This window comes from Anolis carolinensis, chromosome 3 (genome assembly GCF_035594765.1).
Source record: "Anolis carolinensis isolate JA03-04 chromosome 3, rAnoCar3.1.pri, whole genome shotgun sequence".
Taxonomy (NCBI): Eukaryota; Metazoa; Chordata; class Lepidosauria; order Squamata; family Dactyloidae; genus Anolis; species Anolis carolinensis.
Genome location: NC_085843.1, coordinates 284,473,223 through 284,495,719, shown reverse-complemented (window position 1 = coordinate 284,495,719; position 22,497 = coordinate 284,473,223). Strand labels below are relative to the sequence as shown.

At 39.2% G+C, this 22,497-nt stretch overlaps 1 long non-coding RNA gene across 1 annotated transcript; it reads right to left on the bottom strand.

Moving 5' to 3' along the window:
• Positions 1 to 4,719: 4,719 nt before the first annotated feature.
• LOC134297937 (uncharacterized) lies at positions 4,720 to 22,179 on the bottom strand. The gene is made up of 3 exons (XR_010004910.1): positions 21,877 to 22,179; positions 17,065 to 18,098; positions 4,720 to 12,378 (listed from the first exon to the last, which is right to left on the bottom strand). It is a non-coding gene; the product is annotated as an uncharacterized LOC134297937 (long non-coding RNA).
• Between the last annotated feature and the right edge of the window lie 318 nt (positions 22,180 to 22,497).

Here is a 22,497-nt window from a genome sequence, read left to right as displayed (position 1 = left end):
GCACATGCAAGGCTTTGGGCACATCCACCCTGACTAGGAGAGCATCTACACTATAGAATCAGTGCAGTTTCATATCACTCTAAATTCTATGGCTCAGTGCTTTGAGTCCCAGGGAGTTGTAGTTTGGCAGAGAAGGCGAAAGGCCTCGTAAAATTGCAACTCCCAGGTTTCCACCACTTTGCTCACCACTTTAATTTCCATGGCTCAGTGCAATGGAATCATGACCGTTGTAGTTGCATAAGGCTCGGTGCTATGGGACCCTGGGAGTTGTAGTTTGGCAGAGAAGGCGAAAGGCCTCGTAAAATTGCAACTCCCAGGTTTCCACCACTTTGCTCACCACTTTAATTTCCATGGCTCAGTGCAATGGAATCATGACCGTTGTAGTTGCATAAGGCTCGGTGCTATGGGACCCTGGGAGTTGTAGTTTGGCAGAGAAGGCGAAAGGCCTCGTAAAATTGCAACTCCCAGGTTTCCACCACTTTGCTCACCACTTTAATTTCCATGGCTCAGTGCAATGGAATCATGACCGTTGTAGTTGCATAAGGCTCGGTGCTATGGGACCCTGGGAGTTGTAGTTTGGCAGAGAAGGCGAAAGGCCTCGTAAAATTGCAACTCACAGGTTTCTATTGCATTCTCAACACCACTTTAATTTCCATTGCTCAGTGCAATGGAATCCTGAGCGTTGTAGTTGCATAAGGTTCGGTGCTATGGGATCTTGGGAGTTGTAGTTTGGCAGAGAAGGCGAAAGGCCTCGTAAAATTGCAACTCCCAGGTTTCCACCACTTTGCTCACCACTTTAATTTCCATGGCTCAGTGCAATGGAATCCTGAGCGTTGTAGTTGCATAAGGTTCGGTGCTATGGGATCTTGGGAGTTGTAGTTTGGCAGAGAAGGCTAAAGCCTCGTAAAATTGCAACTCCCAGGTTTCCATTGCATTCTCAACACCACTTTAATTTCCATTGCTCAGTGCAATGGAATCATGAGCATTGTAGTTGCATAATGCTCGGTGCTATGGGACTCTGGGAGTTGTAGTTTGGCAGAAAAAGCTAAAGGCCTCGTAAAATTGCAACTCCCAGGTTTCCATTGCATTCTCAACACCACTTTAATTTCCATTGCTCAGTGCAATGGAATCATGAGCATTGTAGTTGCATAATGCTCGGTGCTATGGGACTCTGGGAGTTGTAGTTTGGCAGAAAAAGCTAAAGGCCTCGTAAAATTACAACTCCCAGGTTTCCATTGCTTTGGGTGTAGAATTAATGTTGCTCAACACCACTTTAATTTCCATGGCTCAGTGCAATGGAATCATGAGCACTGTAGTTGCATTAGGCTCAGTGCTATGGGACCCTGGGAGTTGTAGTTTGGCAGAGAAGGCTAAAGGCCTCGTAAAATTGCAACTCCAAGGTTTTCACTGTTTTGGGTGTAACTACACTGTAGAATTAATGCAGTTCGATGCCAGTTTAATTTCCATTGCTCAGTGCAATGCAATCATGAGAGTTGTAGTTGCCTTTTCTGTCAAAGCGGGCTAGGGTCTCGTGAAACTACAACTCCCAGGCTTCCATTGCATTGAGCCATGTCACATAAAGTGCTGCCAATCTGCATTAATTCCACAGTGTAGATGTATATTTGACAGTCCTTGAGGCTGGGTCTTGTGAAACTACAACTCCCAGGCTTCCATTACATTAAGCCATATCACTTCAAGTGGTGTCAAACTGTATTAATTCCACAGTGTAGATGCACCTGAAGACATTTCTCTATACAGTAGAGTCTCACTTATCCAACACCCGCTTATCCAACGTTCTGGATTATCCAACGCATTTTTGTAGTCAATGTTTTCAATACATCGTGATATTTTGGTGCTAAATTCGTAAATACAGTAATTACTACATAGCATTACTGCATATTGAACTACTTTTTCTGTCAAATTTGTTGTTAAACATGATGTTTTGGTGCTTAATTTGTAAAATCATAACCTAATTTGGTGTTTAATAGGCTTCTCCTTAATCTCTCCTTATTATCCAACATATTCACTTATCCAACGTTATGCTGGCCCGTTTATGTTGGATAAGTGAGACTCTACTGTATTTAGCAGCCCTTTATTGAGGCTTTGGGGTTTTCCACTGCAAATTGCATTCTTTAATGCAGGAGCCGGTTTTTCTGCACACAAAACAAAAATAAAATACTTTTGTGGAAATATTACTTCCTCTGCAAAAATAATAATAATGCTTTTTTCCTGCAGAGGATGTTGTTCTCTGCGCAAAACCACCTTTGCGTTAATTTTTCACGAAATAAGTCCCAAATTGCAAAGTGGCTTTGAAAACAGTGTGGTTTTTTGACGTCTTTCCGGCAGAAAGGAAGAAGAATGGCTAATATCACTCATGGCTTCCTCTGAGAAAAGGAAAATGAGTGGTGCACGGAGTCCCGTTGACATGGGAACTTTTGCTCCGCTTCCTCTTCCGGACACAAAAGAACAAATTGCCTAAAGTCGGGCGGCTCGCAGGCAACTTTCCAGCAATGGGTTTTTCACTCCCTCTCAGGTTTGCTCAAACCGTGACTCAAAGGACACGTTGCTTCAGTCATTTAAAGGCAAAGAGTGAAGGTGTGGAAATCCTGGAGGTTTTCAAGCAGAGGTTGGACGGCCATCTGTCAGGAGGGCTTTGATTGTGTCTTCCTGCCAGGCAGAGCTAGGGTTGGACTGGATAGACAACTCTTGGGGTCTCTGTCATTATAACCCAAGAATGTAGCCTCTCTGACAAAAGGGTTCCAAAGTGAAACAAAGCTGGTGAGGAATGCATCTGCACTGTACAATTAACACAGTTTGGCACCACTTTAACTATCATGACTCACTGCTGGGGAATCATCAGAGTTGTAATTGTACAAAGTCTCCTGTATCAATTTAACAATATAATAATATATAATACTCATATTATACTATACAAATATTATAATATATTGTACATATATATTGATAATAATATTACAGTAGAGTCTCACTTATCCAACATTCGCTTATCCAACGTTCTGGATTATCCAACACAGTTGGACTCCTGCCCAGATCAACAGCTGTTTCTCTAGGCAGCAAGGAGTGAACTTTTTATGCATTTAATTTCCGACAATGTTGTTATTTAATGCCATTCTGTCTTTATTTGTAGTCAAGTTGTTAGTAACCAATGTTTTTATAGCCAATGTTTTCAATACACTGTGATGTTTTCGTGCTAAATTCATAAATACAGTAATTATTACATAACATTGCCATGTATTGAACTGTTGATTTGTTGTAAAACATGATGTTTTTGGTGCTTAATTTGTAAAATCATAACATAATTTGACGTTTAATAGGCTTTTTTTTAATCCCTCCTTATTATCTAACATTTTCGCTTATCCAATGTTCTGCTGGCCTGTTTATGTTGGATAAGTGAGACTCTACTGTATAATGTAATACAATATAATAATAATGCACTATTACAATTGTATATTTATATTACATATAATATTACTAATAATATTGCAATATAGTTGTATAGTACAATATCTATATATATAAAAGGCTTTTGGCATCACGGCGACTCACAAAACAACAAAACCCAACACCCCCCAAACTCTAAAATTGGCAACACAATCCATCATCCCTGCCTCCAGTAAGATACAACACAATCACACAAAAAACACAATCACAATACCAAAAAAAGGCCAAAACCCACAACAGGCAATGTACATATGCGCGCGGAACTCAAAGTATTTTTCGGGACAGGGACCATGGGCGGGAACTTCTACTATTCTTATTCTTATTGCCATGTTTTCTATATTTTGTAATATAGATATAAAATACAAAATAATAAATACAGCCAGACATTGGAGCTGCAAGGATATTCAGTGCAATTCAACCAGACCAATAAAAGATTAACCTTCGTAAAAGGCGACCAGGCTTTGCAACAGTGATACAACTCTGAAGCTGATTTTCCCTAGGTAGCAAGCACCCAGGCTTTGAACCACCAAGGCTATTCATTACAATTCTACCACCCCCCAAAAAATTCCCCTAAAAGGCAACTACCTAACCTTCCAAGCAGCAAGCCTATTCCTTTCTATTCCAGCTCACCAAACAAGGATTCACATAAGAAAATGGCCAGGCTTTCAGGCTACAAGCTATTCACTGTTATTCCACCTACCCATACGCCAAGAATTCCCATACGCCACAGCAACGCGTGGCAGGACACAGCTAGTAATAATATATAATGCTTATATAGTGCTTATATTGTGCTATACTAATAATATAATATACTAGCTTTGCCCGGCCACGTGTTGCTGTGGCTTATGGGAATCCTTTGTTGGCCAGATGGAATAGCAGTGGATAGCCTTGCAGTCTCAAAGCCTGGCCGTTTTCTGGAGAAGCTGGAGCTTTTTGTTGTATGAACATAGAGGCATGGATGAGGGGTTGGGCTGCCAAGTTTAGTGTTCCTGGGATGTGTAGTTTTGTTGTTTTGTCCTAGGCCGAAATTTCATTACCTTTTTATATATATAGACTAGCTGTGCCCGGCCACGCATTGCTGTGGCGAAGTCTGGTGGTCTGGGAAATAAAGTATTGAGGAATTGGTGGTAGTTAAGGTAAAGGGTAAACGTTTTACCCAGACATTAAGTCCAGTCGTGTCTGACTCTGGAGGTTGGTGCTCATCTCCATTTCTAAGCCGAAGAGCCGGCGTTGTCCGTAGACTCCTCCAAGGTCATGTGGGATGACTACATGGAGCGGCGTTACCTTCCCGCCGGAGCAGTAACTATTGATGCACTCACATTTGCATGTTTTCGAACTTCTGGGTTGGCAGAAGCTGGGGCTAACAGTGGGGGCTCTCTCCGCTCCCCCAATTCAAACCTGTGGCCTTTCAGTCCAGAAGTTCAGCAGCTCAGCGCTTTAACACGCTGCGCCATCAGGGGATATTATTTCCTAAAGGTTGTGAATATACAATATTTCTGATTGGTTTTTGTTTGTTTGTTGGAGGCAAGTATGAATGCTGCAATTAGGAAAAATGATTAGGATGTAATGGCCTTGCAGCTTTAAAGCCTGGCTGTTTCCTCCCTGAGTGAATTTTTTGTTGGGAGGTGTTAGCTGGCCCTGATTGTTTCCTGTCTGGAATTCCCTTGTTTTCAGAGTGGTGTTGTTTGCGATATTTTATGTGCTCCTGCTGTCTGTGGCCCTGAGAAAACAGAGGATTTGCCAGACTTTGATGATGGGAATACTCTGTTGGGAGGTGTTAGCTGGCCCTGATTCTTTCCTGTTTGGAATTCCCTTGTTTTCAGAGTGGTGTTGTTTGTGATATTTTATGTGCTTCTACTGTCTGTGGCCCTGAGAAAACAGGATTTGCCAGACTTTGATGATGGGAATACTTTGTTGGGAGGTGTTAGCTGGCCCCGATTGTTTCCTGTGTGGAATTCCCCTGTTTATTTACTGTCCTGGTTTTAGAGATTATATTGTTCTGCATTATTCTATCCCAGTAATTATTTCATATTAAAGAAGAATCTCACTTATCCAACATTCGCTTATACAATGTTCTGGATTATCCAACGCAGTCTGTCTTTTCATAATCAATGTTTTTGTAGTCAGTGTTTTCAATTCATTGTGATATTTTAGTGGTAAATTTGTAAATACAGTACAGTAGAGTCTCACTTATCCAACATAAACGGGCCGGCAGAACGTTGGATAAGCGAATATGTTGGATAATGAGGAATTAAGGATAACCCTATTAAACATCAAATTAAGTTATGATTTTACAAATTAAGCACCAAAACATCATGTTAGACAACAAATTTGTCAGAAAACGTAGTTCAGTACACAGTAATGCTATATAGTAATTACTGTATTTATGAATTTAGCACCAAAATATCACGATATATTGAAAGCATTGACTACAAAAATGCGTTGGATAATCCAGAACGTTGGATAAGCGAGTGTTGGATAAGTGAGACTCTACTGTAAATACTACATAGCATTACTGCGCATGGAACTACTTTTTCTGTCAAATTTGTTGTATAATATGATGTTTTGGTGCTTAATTTGTATAACGATTACCTAATTTGATGTTTAATTGGCTTTTCCTGAATCCCTTCTTATTATCCAACATATTCACTTATCCTGCCGGCCTGTTTACGTTGGATAAGTGAGACTCTACTGTATATTTCTAATCTTATATTATCTGCTTAGAACTGGATTATATGAGGCCCCTTCTTCACAGCTGTATAAAATGCACACTGAAGTGGATTATATGGTAGTGTGGAGTCAAGATAATCCAGTGCAAAGCAGATAATATAAGATTATAAATGGGTTATATAGCTGTGTGGAAGGGCCTTGAGTCTACACTGCCATATAATCCAGTGCAAATTAGATAATCTGTGGAAGAAGTCTAAGTGAGGCCTAAATCTGCCTGTCCCCTAACTGAAACCTGGCTGTCCCTTGGTTGCTAAGCAACCAAGTGGGCAGAGATTAGCCCTCTAAACTGGCAGCAATTGGATAAAAACAATTATTGCTCTCCCTCTAATTAGGACTTTATTTTTCTTTTCTTTTTGTTGTATCAACCTTGAGGCGTGGATGATGGGTTGTGTTGTCAAATTTTGAGGTTGGGGGGCCTGTAGTTTTGTTGTTTTGTGAATTGCCGTGATGCCATCACTCTTTTATATATATAGATTGTATGTATATATAACTTCGGGGTGAGAAGGGCGGGATATAAATGTCGTTAATAAATAAATTAATAAATTTTCCTGCCAGAGTTCTAGAACCTCACCAAACTACAACTGCCATGCCCCCACAGGACTGAGCCACAGCAGTTAAAGTGGTGTTAAACTGCATTCACTCCACAGTGTAGACGCAACCGAAGTCTCCCTTCACCTTGAGCGTTTTGCCTGAGAAAATGTGTATAATATCCAAGTATTAACCATCTAAGTGTTAACAGTTGACAGCACAACAGCCATGGATATTCAAGTGGTGTCAAACTGGGTTAATTCTACAGTGTGGATGCCTCCTAGGACTTGGAAGGGCAGCTAGTATGGACAAGATCCTGAAGATATAGCATTGAATGTTGAAGTGAGGATGGTACACTGATGAGATGTGATCTGTGTCAAATGTGATGGAGAAAGAGATATCGGGGTGCATCTACATTGGAGAATTAACACAATTTAACTACACTTAGGCTGCCATGGCCCAGTACTCTTGGGCAGAGAAGGCTAAAGACTTTGTAAAACTACAGCTCTCACAATTCCAGTTAAAGTAGTGCCAAACCTCATTAGATAGAAAATTCCATGGAAATCTCAGTTCTGACAGACAATTTGGATTGAGAAATGATTTTGGTGACAACTTTTCTCCCAAAAAGAAAGGCTTCTGATGCAAACAACCAACATATATATACTTACTGGCTTTGCCCGGCCACGCGTTGCTGTGGCTTATGGGACTCATTTGTTGGCCAAGTGGAGTAGCAGTGAATAGCCTTGCAGCCTCAAAGCCTGGCCGTTTTCTGGAGTAGCTGGAGTAGCACCCTCAATCCAAGAACCGCTGTGAAGACTGGCTACTTCCTTTGTAGGGGAATCCTTGTTTGGGCAGATTGAATTGCACTGAATAGTCTTGCAGCTTAAAAGCCTGGCCGCTTTCTACATAGGGCATCTTTTGTTGGCCAGGTTGAATGGGACGGAGTAGCCTCGTGGCTTCAGAGCCTGGGGGTTTTCTATCTAGGGCAAATCTTGGTTGGTCAGGTTTAATAGCACTGAATAGCCTTGCTGCTTGCAAGCTTGGCCGCTTTCTACCTTGCGGAATCCTTGTTTGGCCAGGTTGAATAGCAATTAATAGTCTCAGTGTGGCAGGTATGAATGCTGCAATTAGTCAACTTGATTAGCATTTAATAGCCTTGCAGCTTCAAAGCCTGGCTGCTTGCTGCCTGGGGCAATCCTTTGTTGGGAGGTGTTAGCTGGCCCTGATTGTTTCTTTTCCGGAATTCCCAATTTCCCTGCTTTCAGAGTGTTGCTCTTCATTTACTGTACTGGTTTTAGAGATTATATTGTTCTGTATTATTATACCACAGTAATGATTTCATATTGTATTTATAATCTTATATTATCTGCTTAGAACTGGATTATATGAGGCCCCTTCCACAAAGCTGTATAAAATCCACACTGAACTGGGTTATATGGCAGTGTGGACTCAAGATAATCCAGTTCAAAGCATATACTGTGGATTTCCTGCCTTAGCATTCTGGCTTATATAGGTGTGTAAAAGGGCTTTGAGTCTACACTGCCATATAATCCAGTTCAAATCAGATCATCTGTATTTTATAGGCAGTGTGGAAGAGGCCTGAGTGAAGAGGCCCTGAGCTCCATTGTTGATGAGTGGGTTGCTAGGAGACAAAGTGGGCGGAGCCTGCCCTTCTAACTGGCAGCAAGGGGAAAAAACGGCTCTTTCTCATCCTCTAATTTGGACTTTATTTTTCTAGGTTTTTTTTTTTTGTTTTGTTTGAAAGACATATTTTGGATGACGATGTCTTTTGTGGCCAAATTGGGTGTGATTTGGTTCAGTGGTTTTGTTGTTTACTCCATAGTAAAATGCACATTACATATATATATATATATATATATATATATATATATATATATACTAGGTGTCCCCGGCCATGCGTTGCTGTGGCAAGTGGTGGTGGTATTGGTTAAAAATTGTTATGGAATTTTTATTTGACGATATTTGTATTTTTAAATTAATTTTATTGTAACTTATCTTTTTATTTATTATATTTTATTATTTTCTTTTATTATTTTTAGTTATTTTGTGTTATTATAGTATTTTATTGTATTAATTTTTTAGTGTTATTAATTATTTTTAGTGTTTTTATTATTTTTATTGTATTATTTGTATATATTTTATTTTTATTGTTTTATTATTATTTGATTATATTATTTTTATTTATGTTTTTTTATTGTATTATTGTATTTTATTTTTTATGTTTTTTTGTATTTATTTTATTATTTTTGTTTGTCTTTGTATTGGGTTGCCCTGAGTTCTGTGGTCTGCCTGGTCATGTTTGAAATGTATTCTCTCCTGATGTTTCTAACTGGCAGCAATTGGATAAAAACAATTAGTCATTTTCTTCTAATTAGGAGTTTATTTTTCTTTTCTTTTTGTTGTCGGCACCTAGGGGCAAGGATTTTGGGTTGTGTTGCCAAGTTTCATGTGTTTGGGTCATGTAGTTGCATTGTTGTGCATCTTTGCCGGGTTTTTTCGGGTTTGTGGCTCCGGATTGTGTTTTTGTGGTGTGGTTGTGTTGTAAGAATCGTGAGGCAAGGCTTTTGTGTTGTGTTGCCAAGTTTCGTATTTCTGGGGCGTTTAGTTGTGTTGTTATAGTCATGGTGCAAACAACTTTACCCTTTTATATATATAGATATACACACAGTAGAGTCTCACTTATCCAACATAAATGGGCCGGCAGAACATTGGATAAGCGAATATGTTGGATAATAAGGAGAGATAAAGAAAAAGCCTATTAAACATCAAAATAGGTTATGATTTTACAAATTGAGCATCAAAACATCATGTTATACAACAAATTTGTCAGAAAAAGTAGTTCATTACACATTAATACTATGTAGTAATTACTGTATTTACGAATTTAGCACCAAAATATCACAACGCATTGAAAACATTGACTACAAAAATGCATTGGATAATCCAGAACGTTGGATAAGTGAGACTCTACTGTATCATGCAAGAGCCAAGAGTCAGCTCCAGAAGCATTGATTGATTGATTGAAAATGTTAAGTCTTTGATAATTGCAGATTGGAGATGTGACATAGAAAACAAATAGCAACCTTGATTAATATTTTCCCCAAATGACGCTTCTTTTGAATTATTTTGGGTTACAATATGAAACACATCAAAATCTGTGATAAGATGGTTTTGGAACCAGGCGGTTTCATCTCTTGCCAAGAAAAGGGAGCAACGGAGAGAAAGAGGTAAACACGAAAACCTGTTGAAAAGATGGGAACGTACGTCCATTTGCTGGAGGTTCACCCAGAACTGGAAGGAAACCATTAAAAGTGTTAAGCCACACACAACTGGGAAATCATGGCATTCGTTATCTGCGAGCCAAAACCATTTGTGAAAGGAAAGCAACCCAAGAGCATCAATCGCTTGCAAAGTTGGAGAGGAAACAAGCTAATAAGGTGCAGGCATTGTTTTCAAGGGAGAATGAGGATCTAAGGGTCCTTAAAGCCATCAAAGGAAAATCTGCACTAATTGGGGCAGGGCAGCAGTTTTGCACAAGTGGAAATCAATAATTTTATTTATTTCTCTCTCTCTTTCCCTTTTCTTTGCAAGGCTGAGTGCTTAGAGGACACGTAAATGAATTTCAACAAGGAGAAATGTAAAGTATTATATTTAGAAGGGAGAAATGGATTGCATAGATATAAGATCGGTGAGACTCGAACTATGAGAGATCGCCTAAGTAAGTAAGTAAAAGTAAGTAAGTAAGTAAGTACCGTATATACTTGAGTATAAGCTGACCCGAATATAAGCCAAGGCACCTAATTTTATCACAAAAAACTGGGAAAACATTGACTCCATTATAAGCCGAGAGACCAATAAAATTACATTAATTGAGGCATCAGTAGTTTAAATATTTTTGAATATTTACATAAAGCTCAAATTTAAGATAAGACTGTCCAACTCTGATTAAATCATTATTTTCATCTTCTTCAATGTAAATGTGCTTATGTATCCTTTTAATAATAATAGAGTAAAATAATACATGTAATAATAATAATAATAAATACAGGAAAATAATACATGTAATAATAAATAGAGTAAAATAATAAATGCAATAATAATAACAAGATCAGAGTGAAATAATAAATGTATTAATAATAATAATAGTAAAATAGAGTAAAATAAATGTAATAGTAGCAACAATAATAGAGAAAAATAATAAATGTAATAATACCAATAATAATAGAGAAAAATAATAAATGTACCATATATTCTCGAGTATAAGCTGACCCAAATATAAGCCATATCTGAGAAATATGCACCACAGTAAAGGTTCAAAACATAGAACACAATATGTATATTAGAGCATCATACATAATAATGTTAACAATAATACAAATAATAATACAACTGATGATCCAATTCTGTCAGCTGTAGTGGCACACAGTCGTAACTTACAAAGTATAAAGATTTTTAGACTGCAATCGTCCAGATTTAATTGCTCGCACTATAGAATCCACAATCAGCACGTAGACACTGCGAACATAAAACTTGAAGCTGAGCCAACAATACAAATATTCAAAACATTGCCGCTTACCAGATGAAGGGTTAACTGAAACTGGAGTAAACCTGGGAACCAGTAGTAAATGGCTTATGTGGACAGCTTACTTCGTCTCACAGCCAGCCACTTTAAAATAACATCTATCTGACCGGGCTTCCTGGCTGGGAACTGTAAAGGACTGCAACATTTGTTACAAACTAAAGCTACAGCCAATTGACTGCATTTACAACCTGAGGAGTCCTATAGAACTACTCCAAGACTACAGAGACTTTGATTTGTTTTGACTCCAAGCCAGGTTTGAGCCAATTGATTTGTACACTGATATATTTAGTTTTACAGCATATTACATGCCATTTTGAAGAGATTGAATGTACACATACTGTGTCGCTAACAAACTTTAGTTGGAGTCTTGTTGATATATGTCTGATATATGTTTTATACTGAAAACTGCTCTGTGTAGCAATTAAATTTGGATGATTACAGTCTATAAATCTTTATACTCTGTAAGTTACGAACCTTTACTGTGGTGCATATTTCTCAGATATTGTTTAGAATAGACAGCTGTGTTTAGTTATTATCCAAATATAAGCCAACCAGGACCCTTACCCGAGTATAAGCCGAGGGGGGCTTTTTCAGTCTTAAAAAAAGGGCTGAAAAACTAGGCTTATACTCAAGTATATACAGTAAGTATCTAAATCAGAGCTCAGAAATGTTATTGTTGGAGGTTAAACTATCAGAATCACTCAGACAGCTAAGGGATTTTGAGACTTGTAATCCAAAAAGTTAAAATGTCCTAAATTGTGCTAGCATGTCAATAATCTAACCAAGACAGTTGACATTCTTAAGGCCTAGGAAAGTATTTTGATACCTTGATTTTCTTCAACTGTATTTCATTACTTGTAATGTGATGGCAGCTGACAGGTTACTTTGTGCCGAGCCGAACCTGTTCCAGAAAAGCGATGGCTCTTGAAGGAGGCAGTTGAGTGTTCCGGCCAGCCAGGCCCAGCTCCCAATCATTCCAGCGCATCCAATAAAACACCTCCATGGACAGCTCCCAGGCTCAGCATTTGCACCCAAGCGTCCAACCTTTTGCCAGGCTGTAAATTTTCAGTCCTCTTGTAGACAGTGTGGGATATAAAAAGAACAACCGCACAGCTGTTGGGCCTCTCAAAGATGACATGAAGCTAGTTTGGGACTGGAGTGGGATCTACAAGGTGGGAGCAGAACAATTCAGCATGATGGGATGCTTTCCCAAATTTTACTAAACATTGGGTGTCTGTGAATGCATCGGTCTGAAATATCAGGAGGCAAAAGGATCTTGTAGCCTCTTAGACGCTATCCAAGAGATGGAAGCTTTCTCTGGAAGGATGCATCTACGCTGCTGAATTCATGCAGTTTGGCACCGCTGCTGTGACTCAATGCTATGGAGTCCTGGAAACTGTAGTTTGTCGAGGTGCCATTTTTTTTGGCACAGATGGCTGAAGTCCTTGAGAAACTACAACTGCCAGGACACCATAACATTGATCCACAGCAGTTCAAGTGATGCCAAAATGCATTAATTTTATAATTTAGATGCACCCTGTACCAGAGCTCAGAAAAATAAGGTAGGTGGAATCTTGCTGGTGACTCTCAACTATAACATGTGTATGTGTATATATGTGTGTGTGTGTCTTTAATATATATAATTGCCTACTAGTGCCATCATACATACTCCCCTTTTTTGTGAAAAAGACAACTTCTGGGACACCATGCTACAAACAGAAAAGCAATTAGTAACAAAATTCTATAATAAATTGTTGAGATGCGCAACAGAAACGGAAGAAAAAAAAACTCGATGATGAAATGGGCTAGAAATATAGGGAGATCAATCCAGATGGTTGAATGGGGGAAAAAATCTGATCAAGAAGACTGAGATTCACCTACGCAATGGACCTAAAAGAAAATTGGCTAAAAATGCTCCATAGATGGTACATTAGCCCTAAGAAACTAAGTTTGATGTGTAAACAGACAGATGACAAATGTTGGAAATGTAAGACAAAAATAGGAACATATTATCCCTGTTGGTGGTCCTGTGAAAATTTTGGTGGTCCTTTTGGAAAATGAGCCATAAGGAACGTCCAAAAATATTAAAAGTGGACTACCAAATGAGGCTGGAAATCTATCTACTGGGAATGTTTGAGGCAGATTTTTTTTGTAGACTTAAACAAGAAAAAACTTTTGTAGACCTAAACAAGGAAAAACAGCAGCAAGAATGGTCTTTGTTAAGATGTGGAAATTAGAAAAGACACCAGACAAAGAACTATGGCTAAATAAAGTTATGGAGATAAAGGATATGGAAAGACTTACATGTTTACTCAAAAAGAACACTGGCAGAGGAGTGAAAATGACTGACTGGTCAATAGTCGGATACTATATTAAGCTGAGCTACCAAATCTAAGATAAGAAGTAATCATCAAAGGAGTTGATTAAATGGGAAAGAAGGCTTAGACAACGTGGAAAGATATAAGAGATCTGGACAGAAGGGAGAAGAATGGAAGTTCTGAAATCTGGACGAAGAAAAAAGCTGATAGGCAGAACATCAGCTCGTTTGGTGCTGAAGGACAGTTCTATGGAGACCGTGGGCAGCTATAAAGATAAATAAATGGGTCCGACATCAAATCAAGTCTGAACTCTCCCTAAAAGCTTTTTATACTTGTGGGCATATCATGAGAAGATATGCCCAAAAATTGGAAGGAATTAAGAAGAGAGGAAGTCCACATTTCCCAAGGGATGGACTCACCTGAAATAATAACCCCGTCTTCAGTTCTGGGCACTACGATGGAAGAAGCATATGGAGAAGCTGGAAGAGGTCCAGAGGAAGGTTTAAATAGTTGAAAGAAGGCCATAGTGAAGATAGAGGCATCTTGGTTTCTGCTGTTCCTGAGACTTTAGACACAATGGAGCAATGGATCCAAATTCCTGGAAAGGTGATTCCGTGTTAATATTCGGAAGAACCTTTTGACAGCCAGAGCTGTTCAACAGTGGGATCTGCTGCAGTTTTGGAGTCTGGTGGAGTCACTTTCTCTGGCTGTTTTTCAGCGGAAGCTGGATGGCCATCTGTCTGGAGGGCTTTGATTGCGTCCTCCTGCATGGCATTGGGGTTTAGACTGAAAGGCCCTTGGAGACTTCTTCTAACTCAATGATTCTATGATGCTACGAAAATGGTAGTTTTGCATCTTCTTGCCATAAAAAGCTTTGTAAAGAGATATACCAAACACAATGATGGTTCAAAACATATGTTATAAACACAGTATGTATATTAGAGCATCATATACATTTAATATTCACAAAAAATATTCACAAAAATAAACTACTGTCAAATGTTGTAATACGCAGAAGTATCTTACTAAATATTATCCATCAAACATGATGTTATAAGAAACTGCTTTCCTAGAGGCTTAAATACGGACTGGAGTCAAACCGACTCAAAGTGTCTACAGTATTCAAACGATTCCTCAGGACTCCAAAAACGTATGTTGTCAACACAGTATGTATATTAGTGCATCATATACATTCAACTTTCACAAAACAATATATGATGATATAATTCTCTGTGGAACTAGAGGAATCCACTATGAATTCAATTAGTTTAAACCTGGAATAGAGTCAAAACAACTCAGAGTATCTGTAGTACTGGAAAAATTCTTCAGGACTCCACAGGTTTCATTATAACAGGAGTAAGCTCCCAAGCCAGAGGAAAAAGTTTACTCTTACTCCTGTTATACAGAATTTACTTCTAATAGACTGCAATTCCTGGAGATATCCTATATCCTCGACACCATCAACACAGGATCCTAAATACCTATAAGATCTTCATCTCATGGTTTGATTATCTAGACCAGGGGTCCCCAAACTAAGGCCCGGGGGCCGGATGCGGCCCTCCGAGGTCATTTACCTGGCCCCCGCCCTCAGTTTTATAATATAATATATTGTATATACATATAATATTGATAATAATATTATAATGTAATACAATATAACACTAATAATAATACCATATAATAATATTAATTATATATTCTACATTGCATATAATATTACTAATAATATTACAGTATAGTGGTATAGTTCAATATAGTAATATATAATGCTAATATTGTGCTATGCTAATAATATAATATATTGTATGTTCATATAATTTGTAAGCTACACTGAGTCCCCTTTGGGGTGAGAAGGTTGTGATACAAATGTAGTAAATAAATGCAGTAAATAATTAATAAATAAATAAATTCTAGACTTAGGCTCACCCAAAGTCTGAAATGACTTGAAGGCACACAACAACAACAACAACAACAACAACAACAACCCTAATTAACTTGACTATCTCATTGGCCAGAAGCAGGACCACACTTCCCATTGACATCCTGATAAATGTATGTTGGTTAAAATTGTTTTTATTTTTAAATATTGTCTTGTTCTTTCGTTGTTGTTGTTGTTGTTGTTGTTGTGTTGACATATGTAGTGTGTATCGGAATTTGTTTGTATTTTTTTCAAATGATAATCCGGCCCCTCAACAGTCTGAAGGATTGTGGACTGGCCCTCGGCTTAAAAAGTTTGAGGACCCCTGATCTAGACTAATTGATTCAAAACCTGTGGAGTCCTGAAGAATTTTTCCAGTACTACAGAGACTCTGAGTCGTTTTGACTCTATTCCAGGTTTAAGCCAATTGAATTCATAGTGGATTCCTCTAGTTCCACAGAGAATTATATCATCATACATTGTTTTGTGAAAGTTGAATGTATATGATGCACTAATATACATACTGTGTTAACAACATATGTTTTTGGAGTCCTGAGGAATCATTTGAATACCATAGATACTTTGAGTTAGTTTGACTCCAGTCCGTATTTAAGCCTCTAGGATAGCAGTTTCTTATAACATCATGTTTGATTGATAATATTTAGTAAGATACTTCTGCACATTACAACATTTGACAGTACTTTATTTTTGTGAATATTTTTTGTGAATGTTAAATGTATATGATGCTCTAATATACATACTGTGTTTATATGTTTTGAACCATTATTGTGTTTGGTATATCTCTTTACATTGTTTAGAATAGACATCTGTGTTTATTTATTAGTATTAAAAGCTTTGTCCCTCTGCCCAGCTTTCAACTATTTAAATCTTCCTTTTGATGTGGGCCTCTGGTGGCACAGTGTGTTAAAGCGCTGAGCTGCTGAACTTGCAGACCAAAAGGTCCCAGGTTCAAATCCCAGGAGCGGAATGAGCGCCCACTGTTAGCTCCAGCTTTTGCCAACCTAGCAGTTCGAAAACATGCAAATGTGAGTAGATCAATAGGTACTGCTCCGGCAAGAAGCATTAAATTAAATCTGCAAGGTAGATGCACCGAACTGGGTGAAGAAGTGAGTAGAAGAAGTTTTTGCAGACCAAATCTTTGCCATTTAATGAATCCCATGTACGAGGGTTGAATGAAAAGTAATGCCTCCCCCTTCGTAACTCCTCAACAGATGGCAGTCCTGGTCTGTGGCAGGTTAACAGTGGGTGCTCATTCCGCTCCCGGGATTTGAACCTGGGACCTTTTCGAAAACATGCAAATGTGAGTAGATCAATAGGTACTGCTCCGGCGGGAAGGTAACGGCACTCCATGCAATCATGCTGGCCACATGACCTGGGAGGTGTCTACGGACAACACCAGCTCTTCGGCTTAAAAATGAAGATGAGCACCAACCCCAGAATCTGTCACGACTGGACTTAACATCAGGGGAAACCTTTACCTTTACCTTTTGATGTAATGTGGTTCGAGGTTCACTATACTGCAAAACTGGTAACTGATACTTGCTTCATGTTTATCATAAACATTTTTAGGCACAACACCCAAGAAGATGGGAGACCTCAGGTGCATCTACACTGTAGAATTAATGCAGTCTGGTCCCCCATTAACTGCTCAATGCTATGGAGTCATGGGAGTTGTAGTTTGGTGAGGCACTGTAATGAAGTGCAAATTTTTGGTTTACAGATGTTATGTTTAATTGTGTGTTTGTGTTTTAAAAGGGTAAGTATTACAGTTATTGCGTCTCAGCACTCAGAGGCTGGTTGCCATGGAGAAGTAGGCGGAGCCAACTGCCGTTTTCTTGAAGAAGTGCAGAGTTTAAAAAAGAGAGACAGTCTGTGCTCTGATGAGACACAGGGAAGATTGATCCTAGGTTGAGGGGATCAAGGAGACTCAGTTGGTCATTTTGAGTTGGTTTAAAATAAGTTTGGTGACTTATTTAATGTAGTGTCCTGGTAAGGCACAGAGAATCTGTGATCATATATCACAGGGGTGACTGCGGTTTAAAAGTAGCAGAGAAAGAAGGCACCAACACTATTTAGCAGTCAAGGCTAAAGGCCTTGTCAAACTACAGCTCCCATGATTGCATACATAGCCCCGAGCCATGGCAGTTCAAACTGGATTAGTTCAACAATGTAGATGCACCCTTGGTCCCATGAATATTGGAGAGCATTCAGTGATGTCAAACAGGATTTTGATCTTGCAGCTTTGGTTTCGGGAAGGAAATTCCCCGCGGCTCTCGCAACCGGGATGGATTTTTCATCTGAAAATCAAAAACGGAAAATGTGCTCAGCAGCCCCGTCTGGGTTTTTGTCTTTCCCTCCTTTGAAGAAACCTAGAAGCAGTTTTGGCTTTTGAATGTTCTTCTCTCCATTCAGCCGCGGCCTCTGCATATTAACTCTCTTTGGGGATTCCCAAAGCCGGCTGGTGCTTTTTCAGTTCTTGCTGAAAAGCCTCATTGCTCTGATTGAGCCATTCAAGCTCCTGAAAAGAGATAAATGTTTATGGAAAGACTCTTGAAGAAGAAGAAGAAGAAGAGATTGAGATAGCGGTGATTCCCCTATTTCTCGAGGGCGCACGACTTGCTTGTTCGCAAGGCCTTGTTAGAGAGCTGGGGATGTCTCAGGAGGCTATGAATAGTAATATTGGATTGTTGCGTGTCTTCAGGGCTGTATGGCCATGTTCCAGAAGCATTCTCTCCTGACATTTCGCCCACATCTATGGCAGGCATCCTCAGAGGTTGTGAGGTATGTAGCTCAGGGTGACTCTCAAGTATAGCGTGTGTATGTATGTGTATGTTTGCGTGTATATATATACACACACACATACGAGGGTTGAATGAAAAGTAATGCCTCCACCATTACTTGAGTCTGGATGGGAATATTTTAATAAATCAAACGCAGAAATAATCCTTAGAATGTGCTCTTTAACTACCACTATTCACTTTTCCACATCATCACCAGACAATTGGATACATTTCTGCCAACGATGAACAAGTTTTCTGAAGACTTCACAGAAGAAGTCGACACTCTGTTTCCACAACCAGCGTCTCACAGTTCTCTCAACACCTTCATCAGAAGCATAATGCTGTTCCCGCAGATCTTCTTTCATTATCGGGATCAGATGGATTCTCTGATGAATCTCCTTTGGGGTGAGACCTTCTGCTGTCAAGAATTCAGTGCCTGCACATTGCCTCAGTCGCATTGACTGACCGTCTGCACAGGGTTCCATACTTCACACTTTAACAACACAACCGTTCAAGGCTAAGGCTTCCCGCCAAATGGAACTGTAGAAGAGAATCTACTGAACAAGCCAGGACCTGCCACATATCAGTACAGTACTGCCATCTGTTGAGGAGTTACGAAGGTGGAGGCATTATTTTTCATTCAACCCTCGTGTGTGTGTGTGTGTGTGTGTGTGTGTGTGTTTATGACTGCCTACTAAAGTGCCATCCTACTCCCCTTTTCTGTGAAATCTGGACAAGGAAGAAAGCTGATAGGAAGAACATCATCTCATTCGGTGCTTACAACCTCTGAGGATGCCTGCCATAGATGTGGGCGAAACATCAGGAGAGAATGCTTCTGGAACATGGCCATACAGCATGGAAAACACACAACAATCCTGTGATCCCAGCCATGAAAGCCTTCAACAACACAATAGTAATATTGATGTTGATTCCCATCAGAATTTGCCTTTCCTGAAATTATGGATGTAAAATTATCTCCTGGTTTGGCAACTTATATTGATTGCATACATTCTTTTAAATCAATGTTTTAACTGTTTTATGTGTTATGTGTTTTTAACTGATTGTATGTGTTGTCTTTCATTATGTTGCTCACAATTCATGGGGAGAAATGGGTAAGAAATCATCATCATCATCATCCATTAAAACACTTGTATCATAAGCAATGTCTATTGCAGATATGTGTATTTGCATTCTGTTGTTGATTTTAACCTATGAATTTAAATTGTTGTTTTATAGGTATGGAAGGCAATAAAAAATACAACAAATTACAATCTATATGTCAATATAGAATGGCTATTGCAAACATATGCAATTGGGTTCAGCTATCAATACATATTATGAATTTTAAATTGACATTTTCTAGGTATGGATTGTGAAGAGATTGACATGACAGAGAAAAAGCTCAAATTGAACCCAACTGATGCAAAAACAAAAGAAGAACTAGAAATTTTGTGGAAACGGAGAGATTGCCTTGAAAGTGAGGATCTAGCAAAAAAAAATGAAATACAGTAGAGTCTCACTTATCCAACATAAGTGGGCCAGCAGAATGTTGGATTAGCGAATATGTTGGATAATAAGGAGGGATTAAGGAAAAGCCTATTAAACATCAAATTAGGTTATGATTTTACAAATTAAGCACCAAAACATCCTGTTATACAACAAATTTGACAGAAAAAGTAGTTCAATATGCAGTAATGCTATGTCGTAATTACTGTATTTACGAATTTAGCACCAAAATATCACAATGTATTGAAAACATTGACTACAAAAATGCATTGGATAATCCAGAACATGGGATAAGCGAGTGTTGGATAAGTGAGACTCTACTGTATTTAAAACTGTAACACTTCCAAGAGGCAAATAGACCAGGGAAATGGCTGAGTAGGAAACTGAGAAAGAAAAGGCAACAAAATTATATTACAAAAATTTGTGAGAAAGGGAAAACATACCTAACGGACTCAGACATTCTAAACTAATTCAACACATTTTATAAAGAGCCTTATTTAAAAAAAAAAACAAGTAAAAAAGGAAGATGTATCCAGATATTTGGGCAAACAATCATTAGAGAAAATATTTGACCAGCAAAGGGTAATTTTGAACCATGAGATATCAGATGATGAGATTAAGAAAGCCATTCAAAAACCGAACAACAGCAAGGCCCCAGGCCCCGATGGGCTAACCGCAGTATATTATAAAGAATTAAAAAGAGGAACTAATACCATACTTGAAATGAAGTACCTTAAGGATCAAATGCAGCTGCTCAGAATAAGATATTCAAATTCGAAATCGAACAAAGAAACACAAAGTTAATGTCAACCTATTTTTCATGCTGAGATTCCTCTCCCTTGTCCCGACAACCACACAACAAGAGACCATAAGATCTGGGAATCCTCGCTGAGAGATTCTGGGACCCATTGTGCAAAAACGGGGTAACTTTTTAATGCCCATGGCAAAGATTTTTTCAATTTTGAGATTTAATGATATTCCTTTTACACTTGATGATCTTTTCCGGTTCCTTCATATTTGCCTTTCCAAGTCTTGGAGGTCCTCTACACTGCAGAATGAATGCACTTTGATTTTTATGGCTCAAGGCAATGGATTCATGGGTCTTGTAGTTTGGTGAAATCCCAAAACTCTGGCAGAAAAGACTTTTAAAATGACAACTTCTGCAATCCTATAATATTAAACCGTGGCAGTTAAAGTGGTACCAAACAGCATTCATTCTGCAGTGTAGCTGCACCCTAAGGGCTTTCTTCCATCCTCTACATTTTAAGGATCTGTTGCAAAGAGAACAAAATAATAATAATAATAATAATAATAATAATAATAATAACGAAACCGACAAAACCATTGATCATATCCTCAGCTGCTGTAAGAAAATCGCACAGACAGACTACAAACAGAGGCACAACTATGTGGCCCAAATGATTCATTGGAACTTATGCCTCAAGTACCACCTCCCAGCAGCAAAGAACTGGTGGGATCACAAACCTGCAAAAGTCTTGGAAAATGAGCACGCAAAGATACTGTGGGACTTCCGAATCCAGACTGACAAAGTTCTGGAACACAACACACCAGACATCACAGTTGTGGAAAAGAAAAAGGTTTGGATCATTGATGTTGCCATCCCAGGTGACAGTCGCATTGACGAAAAACAACAGGAAAAACTCAGCCGCTATCAGGACCTCAAGATTGAACTTCAAAGACTCTGGCAGAAACCAGTGCAGGTGGTCCCGGTGGTGATGGGCACACTGGGTGCTGTGCCAAAAGATCTCAGCCGGCATTTGGAAACAATAGACATTGACAAAATCACCATCTGCCAACTGCAAAAGGCCACCCGAGTGGGATCTGCACCCATCATCCGAAAATACATCACACAGTCTAGACATTTGGGAAGTGTTCGACTTGGGATTTTGTGATACGAAATCCAGCATGTCTATCTTGTTTGCTGTGTAATAATAATAATAATAATAATAATAATAATAATAATAATAATGCCTTTTATTTCTTACCCACCTCTCCCCAAAGATTTACAAGTATGGCTCCGTCCCCAGAACTCTAGCTCTCCATGCTTCCCATGCAACGTCTCCGCTTATGTAACGAGACCCTAATGCCGGGCTCTCGTCTGAGAAGGATCACATTTGGAGCCTCACCTTTGGCCTTCGCTGGTGGCTATTCTGGGCATGGCTGCCATCCCTGACGTGGTGTCAGTTCTTGGAGGTCAGAGGGACCCCCTGGAGCCAGCCCAGGGTCCGGAGAGTGCCCAGGACAATCCGGCCCTTGGTCAACGGAGCGGCCAGGAAGGGCCAATGAGGGAGCCTCCAGCCTCTCCAGGAGAATCCCACCCAAAGAATGTGCCGTTTCTCAAGGCTCATTTACCTTCTCCAGTGGCTTCCTGAGGATCATTTCGGATTTGAGTCCAAGAAATCGGAGAAGGCAAAGTACAGAAGCTGCCTCGTCAGGCTGGGCATAAACAGGAGATACCCAAGTACGAAACCCAACATTGGGTGCCTTCTGCAGTCTAGAATCCTGCAGTTGGAAGAGACCCCAAGGGCCATCCAATCCAACCCCATTTGGTGATGCAGGAAGACACAAATCAAAGCCCTCTCGCTAGATGACCATCTAGCCTTTGGATAC